Source organism: Grammomys surdaster, unplaced genomic scaffold (genome assembly GCF_004785775.1).
Source record: "Grammomys surdaster isolate TR1022 unplaced genomic scaffold, NIH_TR_1.0 126197, whole genome shotgun sequence".
In the NCBI taxonomy this organism is placed as follows: Eukaryota; Metazoa; Chordata; class Mammalia; order Rodentia; family Muridae; genus Grammomys; species Grammomys surdaster.
In genome coordinates, this window is record NW_021621002.1 from 326,311 (window position 1) to 335,883 (window position 9,573).

Consider the following 9,573-nt stretch of genomic DNA (forward strand, 5'->3'; position numbering starts at 1 on the left):
CCTGCTCTGAGTGCAGTGGTTACTCCCCTGCTCTGAGTGCAGTGGTTCCACTGGGATGGGTCAGGATATGGTGTCTTTACAGGAGCAAACCAGCTAGGAGTCTGCTACTCTATGTACAGTGGTTCTTCTAAAATGAGTCAGGATATGGTGTCCTCACCAGAATAGACCAGCTAGAAGTCTGCTCCAGCAGAAAGGACAAAGAGAGGGGTGGAAGGGCATGGTATTCTGGAGGGCTGGGTTTGGGTGTATGATGTGCCTTGAGTGCCCCAGATTCCCACCTGCAGCTCTGGGGCATATAATTGTGGGGAGGTTTCTTGCCCACTGCTATGAGTACAGTGGTTCCTCTAGGATGTGTCAGGATGTGGTGCCTTCAGGAGAGCAGATCAGCTAGGAGTTTGCCCCAGGAGAAAGGTGATCAAGAGTATTAATATAGTGAAAAGAGTCATTTTATAAAAAGGTATCTATCAATTCAATTATATCCCCATTAAAATATGAACACAATCTCCAGAGAACTTGAAAAATAATGCACAACACTATATGAAAATACAAAAAATAAAATAAACATAGATCATATATCTAAATACACTCCGGAACAATTAAAGAATTGCTAAAGGTATTACTAATCCCAAATATGGAAGGAAAAAAGATCACCCACTGACCCAAATAATCATGGCAAATTTAATTAAAGCACACATTACTCAAAGCAAGCATATTTATTCATGTATACCAGCTACCTCCCCATGAATTGGGATCCAAGAGGTCAGCATTCAATATGAGGAAGACAAGAGTTTTATAGCTCAATGGTATGGTGCTTCCAAGTGGGACATTTGGTAAGAAAATTAGGTAGGCTTACAGGAACAGAACATAAGCATAACAAGTTAGGAAATCCTGAAACAAAGAAAAGGTTGCATCTGGGCATAACAAGGTAGTCATGGGTTGTAACACCAACTTTTGAAACAAAGGAAGGGTTATAAGATGGATATAAACAACTTTTTGAAATATAGACATGTATGCCATTCCAAGAATGAGCAGTACAAAACTGTCTATTCTTACAATGTGGAACATAGCCCAGTTTTTTGAGAAACAAAAGTTGAATAATAGACAAGAATAAACCTACTTTGTCTTTACTATAAGATGGCTTTTAAGTCTAAGATGGCAGCAGGGTGCATAGTCAGTAAAACCAGACCTGATCTCAAACTGTACTATACAACTACAGGAATAAAAACAGCATAACATTGGCACCAAAAGCAAAATGTTGATGAATGGAAGAAAAGAGAAGACCTAGACATAACAAAATAAACCAATAGACACCTGATTTTTGATGAAGAAATAAGAAATACACAATGGAAAATATACAATATCTTCAACAGATGATATGGGTCAAAATTAACGGCTGCATATAGATACAAATATATCCATTGTTAACATACTTCACAAAATTCAAATCCAAAGGGATCAACAGTTTCAACATAACAACAGAAACAAAGATCCTGAAAGACAAGAAAGGTGGGAATATTTTGAAAACATTTTCAAAGGAAAAAAAAAGCCTTTCTAAACAGAACACTGATTGTCACTAAGAAGAACAATTAATAAATAGGACACCTTGTATTTTCTGCAGGACAAAAGACTCCAACCTTCAAAGAAATTACACATCTAAAGAATGAAAAAAATATCTTCACCAACTACCCATCCTGTACAGGGCTTTTCTTAACATTACTACACTTGACAAAAGAGCAAGAACAAAAAGTAAGTTGAGGATGAAAGGGTTTATTCAGCTTACACATTCATAATGCTACTTATTAACAATGAAAAAAATGTCAGGAGAGAAACTCAGACAGGGGAGGATCAAAAACAGGAGGTGATGCAGAGGCCCCAGAGGGTTGTTGCTTACTATCTTGCTTTCCCTGGTGTGTTCAGGCTGCTTTCTTACAAAACCCAAGACCACTAGCTCAGGGATCATACCACCCACAATGGGGTGCCCACTTCACCAATGATCACGAATTGAGAAAATATCTTACTGATGGTTCTCATAGAGGCATTTCTGCAACTGAGGTTCCTTCCTCTCTGATGACTCAAGCTTCTATCAAGTTGACAGAAAACCAGGCAGTAATGGACTGATATCCAAAATATATGAAGAAGTCAAAAGCCTTAATATCAATGAAACCAATAACACTATTTAAATGTGGGGAACAGATCTAAACAAATAATTTCACAAAAAGGAAACTCAACTGGCAGAGAGACTTTAAAAGAACATTTCAACATCCGTAGTTATCAGTGTAATGCAATTTAAAGTGACTTTCTGATTTAACCTTATACCAGACAGAATGGCCAAGATCAGTGAGGCAATATGCACTTAATGCTGGCAAGGAGGTAAAGTATGAAGAACACTCATGCATTACTCTTTGGAGCACAAACATGTACATTCACAGTGGTAATCAACATTGTGTTTCCTTAGGAAGTAGAAAAGATCTACTTCAAGAAGCAGCTATACCAGTATTAAACATATACCCAGAAGACACTTCATCCTACTACAGACACACTGAATATTCATAATGTACAGAAATTAGAAACAACCTAGAGGTCCATCAACAGATGAATGAAAAAAGAAATGTGATAGATTTACATACAAGATTCAAAGACCACATGAAGCTCAAGATAAAGAAAGACCAAAGTATGGCTATTTCAAGGGGAACAAATTACTCATAGGAGGAAATATGGAGACAAAGTGTGGAGCAGAGACTGAAAGAAAGGTCATTCAGAGACTGCCCCACCTAGGGATCCATCCCATATACAGTCACCAAATATAGACACTATTGATGCCAATAAGTGCATGCTGACAGGAGCCTGATATAGCTGTTTCCTGAGAGGTGTGCCAGAGCCTAATAAATACAAAGACAGATGCTCACAGCAAACCATTGAAATCAGCATAGGGTCCCCAATGGAGGAGTTAGAGTAAAGATTGAAGGAGCTGAAAGGATTTGCAACTGCATAGGAAGAACACTATCAACCAACCAGACCCCCTAGAGCTCCCCAGGACCAACCAAAAAGTACACATGAAGGAATCCATGGCTCCAGTCATATATGAAGCAGAGGATGACCTCGTCTAGCATCAATGGGAGAAGCCCTTGGTTTTAAGGCTCAATGTCCCAGTAAATGGGAATGCCAGGGTGCAAAGATGGGAATGTGTTGGATGGGGAGCACCCTCATAGAAGGAGGGGGAGGGAATGAGATAGAGGAATTCCAGGGGGAAAACCAGGAAAAGAAATAACATTTGAAATGTAAATAAAGAAAATATCTAATAAAAAAAGAAAAAAGAAAAAGAACATTCCTCAGAAATTGAAAGAATAGAACTAGGAAACCTTGTTCTGAGTTGCGTAATACAGACCACAAAACAAACAAGGTCATGTTATTGCTTATATCTGAATTTTAGCTATTAACTCTTTCATAATCAAACCATAATCCACATAACCACAAAGGTTAGGTGTGGAGTAAGAGAAGGAGGGGAAGGTTGCTGAGAGGCCAAACATTTTCCAACTTGGGACCAGCTGCATTTTGGAAACAACCTAAAAACTTGACCTACAGATGAATGCAAGCTGTACCCAAGTACCCAGAAGGATACCAGGGCGTGTCTTTGGTCCATACCCCTCAGGTACTCCTTGGCTACTACCTAGCAAATGTTACTCAAAGATTAGTCTGATTGTTTCAAACATACTTTCATACTGTTTATGATTATTATCAGTTTTGCTTCAGAACACCAACCTGTCTGCGTACAACAGACATTCTATTAGCTACTTCCCAGGCTAAATCCCCTCACTTGCTTTCATTTCCTATAAAACCTTGTCCTGCTGAGGGTTTGAATCTGCTCTGCTTTCCCATCCTGCAATGTCAGGGCTTGGTTAGAGGAAAAGCAAGCTCATGCTTGTAATACTAGACCCTAGTATGATTAATCAAAAATGGCTCCCTGGTGGTCTTTGGGGTTCACAAACATTTCATAGCACAACATTGCATCTCCCTAAAACAGGAAAATGGAACAGATAGTTATGAATGGAATAAGGGTCAGGGCACACTGAAGGAAAATTATCAAACTAAGAGTAATGGGGAGTGAAGGCCCTAATCAGAATTTATTATAATGTTGAAATGATGGATGATGGTGGTAAATACTTGTGATCCCAGATCTAGAGAGGTAGAGACAGGAGAATCCCTGAGACTACTATCTTGTTCCAGGTCACAGAGAAAGATGCCCTATTAAGACACCAGATGAATGGCATATGAAGAACAACAGACAAAGTTGTCTCCTGGCCTCCACCTGTACATGTACATATATACTTCAGCTGTGCACACACACAAACACACATACATACATGAATGAATTCAGATATTCAATAAACATGTTCTACAACATGTATGTGTATATAAAAAATGTTATTTGCCTTTGTTTCAATGAGTAGATAAAATGAAGTTCAAATAAATAGGCACATGACATTATCATAAGAAATCCATTAAATAAATGGCATAAAATGGAAATATGGAATTCACATTATTTTTGTTTATTTACATAAATTATGATTAGGGGAAAAATAAAGCTTGAACAAAATAAACTATTTTGGATTAGTGAATATAAATTAAAAGCAAAAGAAAAGTTAAAAGTGAATATCAGTAAGGATACTCCTTTGAGTAATATCAAATATTACTCAGTGTCAAAGCAATATTTACTATGTAAAGTAAGAAGAATTAATAGAATTCATATGAAAGTATCAACTTATTGTATACAATTAACTTTAAAACTCTCTATTATTTGGAAACAGAAATGAAGTAAGAATGTATATTGTAATTAGCACAAATTTTATTTAAATCATAAGAAGAATCTTGCTTTGCTGCTTGAATCATTACATTTTAAAGAACTTGTATTTTGGAAACAAAATAACTAGTGCTACAAAAATTATCATTTATACCCAGCAATAAGTCCAACTCCAGGGCATGCCATGACATCTTCTCACCTCTGTGGACACCAAAAATATACACATGCATGCAGTATGGTATAATACTTGTACATGTAAGAATGAAATACATTTATAGCTTCTTAAAGAAGAGAGAAAACATTTTATAAAAAACATGTGGTGACATTTTGACTGCAAGTTTTTCAGCATAATGATTATTCTGTTATCAAAACTGATTTGTACCAATGGAGTAATTGTGGGATAGGCATTCATCACAAACTTCTGAACAGTCAGAACGACTGGGTCGTACCTCCATAACAGGACTGAGGTCGTTGAGATAATGAGGTCTACCCAATACATGACCACAAAGAAAATCACCAGCAACAAGATAATCTGGATGGCCCTTTTCTCAGGGGATGTTCTCAGATGGCTGATGCTATGAAGATGTTTGCATTGCCTCTGATGTCTGACCAAGGTAATCACCATGTAAGTGCTTGTAGTCAGCATGACTCCTACAAGAAACATATCTCTGGATGTTGTCACTGTTGAAATCACTCCTCTGATTATGTAGTTCATGGGTAAGAGTGAGCAAGATTTACTGACCTTCATCTGACTGGTCTCACTCACGTTGGTAAAAGCACCAACATAGAAGATTCGGATACTACTAAATGATATATTGAAAGACCATATAGAGAAGAAAGCATATTTCATGTATGTTTTCTGTTTTTGTTTAAATTTTGCCAAAACTGAAGTACTGGGTCTGATAGTGACAGCTTGAACCACACTCAGGAGACAGGTGGTGCAGATAGAGAGGCCTCTCATCACCCTATTTATATAAAAAGTTGCCTTACATTTGAAGTCATTATCAATGTTCAGTGATGTGAGTAAGTCTGCAAGCCAAATATCCCCTGCAGTAAGGAACATCATTATGTGAATGAAATTCAATTGACAGGAGATCAAGTCCGTGGGCTTAGGTCTATGACCTAAGATTATGAAAACATAGAAACAAAGAAGAAACATATTAGCCAGGACTCCAAGCCCAGCTTGGAAATAAAGTACATTCTTGAGTGAGAACATAAGTGGAGACTATATTCATCTTAAGAGATTAGTGGAAGCTTATTTCTTTGATCTGAAAAAATAATAGACCACACATCAAGTTAATGATGCATTGCATAAATTATCATTCTCTTTTCCATAGTAATTCTTGAATAGCCTGTTTCTTTAACTTTTGGTCTTCAAGACTGTACATCATAGACTATATTTCTATATCTTCCATGTATCTGATGTATATATAGAAACTTATAGATGATAAATACAACCATAGTCAAATCTGTACAGAATGCTCACTTTGTGGGCCTGTATTAACACTCAAGTTTCATGACTTATAATTCCAATCCTATTGTTTTATTGTCTCATTTCTTGTAAACATCCAAAACGGTAGTGATGAGCATAGAATTTTAATAATATATGTACAACTGAAAAAAGTTACATTAATCTAGAAAATATTCACAAGTGAAATCGAAAATGTCTGGTGAGTCAGTCTCATATTCTATAATTTTACTGTGCTCTATTTTACAACTATTCATGCTTTGACTCATAATTCTAATGCAATCGTTGTGATAATTCATGGTAGTCACACTGGTTTAATGTCTTTCTCAATGCAGCTGTATTAATGCTCTATTTTCCAAGAAATATTACATCCCTGGAATCTGAATTAAAGAAATAGATACAGTTGGAGACCATTAGTTAATTTTGCACACCCTATGACCATTAATTATATTACTGTATGGTCTAAGGCCTCTCCCACTTTAGGTCCCATCCCATCTCCTTTTGTGAAAATTTAGGTTTAAAAAACTAACTCCCAGCTATCAAGATAAATAGTATTTTTCATTCCTTTTAGGAGGGGCAGTGTCCTTAGTTAATAAAACAAATAATCATGGCTTTCCAAAATCCATGTTGATATTTTACCTACATATCTCTTCTATATTTGTCCACCTCCACACTCTAAGAAGTCCCCTTTTCCTTGTTCATTGAGGAGATCATTTGTACCCTGAGATTCTGCTCTCTATGGCTTCCATCTCACCACTATATGGTCAATGGTCCTCTTTTACTTTCCTAGTTTCTCTAGTTACTATAGGCTACATACATCTCCCCAATAAGAGAGAACCTGGAACTCTAAGACAAACACTATTATTATCAATATGGTATGGCAAACTTGAACTCACTGATAATGACCAGATAGTGATCTTTTTCGGACATTTTTGTTTGACAACAGATTCCTTCCCATGCATTGGAAAACAAGGTCCCCAGTGTTACCATGAATCTTCAGAAACCACACACCTCTCACAGTTTTACTCAACAGTCTTACATTTAGTGCCTATATTAGTATCTGACATGGTGATCAGGATCAATTTATTACTGAATTAATTAAATCCATACTTTAAATCAGCTGTTGTCAGAGAAATAAAAAAGTACTACACTGAATTAGACTCTTGTGAGAAAAAATGTCCAATTATATTTTCAAGTTCATGCAAATATTCCACATATATAGACACATGCATGTACGTATGGAAATAATTCAGAATTTACTGCCTGAGACCATCCGCTAACTTTTCTATGAATATGACTCCATAAGTTACACTTTTAATATTCACAATAATTCGTTCTTTAAAATTATAATCTAGTAAAAGAATGGATTCATCCCAATTACATGAGGTAAACATTTAATTCTCTCTCCAACAGACATTTACAGTACCTGCACACTGATGTTCTATTTATAAAATCTACAGGATATGGGGTGGAGACATACCTCAGTGGTCAAGACCAAATTTAATGTTGGAAAAGCCTGGATTGATTCTCGGCAATGACATGGTGGCTTATGACCATATGTGACTCTGGTTGAAGAGGACAAAAACACTCTAAAACGGCACACAAGACATGCACAGATATTATATGTAGGCAAAATATATATAGTATAATATAAGTAAATAAGGCTCAAGGAGAATACTTAATTTATGCCTTCATCTGCAAATGGTAAAAACTATATCCCGATTCTAATTTTAAAGCTACAAATGGACAAACCATACACATCTGATAATTTATTATTAATTCTACTTCAAAAATGTATTAATAGAATCACAAGCATTATAATTAATATAAAAAGATGGTAATATTAGGTAAAAGATAGTAATGAGAAATGTTTTCTTTTTATTGGATATTTTCTTTATTTACATTTCAAATGTTATCCTCTTTACAAGTTTCTGTCCCCTCCTTAAGCCTCTTATCCCATTTCCCCCTCCCCTGCTTCTATGAAGGTGTTCGTACACACACCCACTCAGGCCTTCTCACCCTGGCATTTCCCTTTCCTATCCCAAATATATTCATTTCAACCTCTTTACATTATATACACTGCTTTGTAAATGTTTATCGCATACAGAAAATGACCCATATTCTAAATCATAAACTGGCATCTTTCTTTGAAACTCACTAGAACTAATGGTTGGTGAAAAAAGACTATAGCTATGATGGGTAAACACATTTGTAAACATTGATATATACTGAGAAAAATCATGTTTTATTTATTAAAAATGCAGTTTTTGTGGCTTCCATGTTAGTTTAAGTTGAAATATTTAGTTATAAATAATGAAAGCAAGAGTATATCCATAAACATTTATAACAGTGAAGCCAGCACTATTGATTGACCAAGATCAAAGCCTAATCACTCTGAAGCTAAGTATCTGAAGAAACATGAAACACACACACACACACATGGAGAGAGAGAGAGAGAGAGAGAGAGAGAGGGAGGGAGGGAGGGAGGGAGGGAGGGAGGGAGAGAGAGAGAGAGAGAGAGAGATAGAGAGAGAGAGAGAGAGAGAATATTGGAATACCAGGTCTGTGAATAGATCACAAGCATAGTGTATTCTGGTACTGCTACTGGGAATACATTTACATCACTTGAGTGAAAAACTGACAGTCATATCAAATATGTCCATGAAATAAAATGAATGTAAAGGAAAATGGAAGCATGTCCTCTGTTTTCTGGGTGACCTGGTAAGATTCAATATGGTCTTGTGTAGTGCACTGGTGCAAATTTTAAACAAATTATTCAAAACAAACTGAAAATTCTGGAATGTTTGCAAACATAAACTCATGTTTCTGACAACTGATTTTTATGGCATTAATATTCTGGGCCAGGGAGTTTGTTATGCTTACTGACATTCTTTTGTTCCATTTCATTGATAATAATTTATAAATCTACATTCTCAGTTTTCAACTTTGATTTCCTTGAATTTGTGTTTGTGTGTATGAGAGGGAGACAGACAGACACACACACACAGAGAGAGAGAAAGAGAGAGAGAGAGAGAGAGAGAGAGAGAGAGAGAGAGAGAGAGATCTCAATCAAGTTCAGACTGACTTGAATCAAACCCACGATTCTCTTGCCTTAGCCTTTAAAGTGCTGGAATCATAGGTGTGTACCACCACACCTGACTTAATTTTCCATTTTAATCTCCCATGTACATTATTAACTGATATTCCAAGAAAATAAAAAGTGACTTGTGGTTTTCATTACTTTAACTTAAATTAGTTGGCTCTCTCTCTCTCTCTCTCTCTCTCTCTCTCTCTCTCTCTCTCTCTC

At 36.2% G+C, this 9,573-nt stretch overlaps 1 pseudogene; it reads right to left on the reverse strand.

Moving 5' to 3' along the window:
- Window positions 1-5,070: 5,070 nt before the first annotated feature.
- LOC114613213 lies at window positions 5,071-6,014 on the reverse strand (annotated as a pseudogene).
- Between the last annotated feature and the right edge of the window lie 3,559 nt (window positions 6,015-9,573).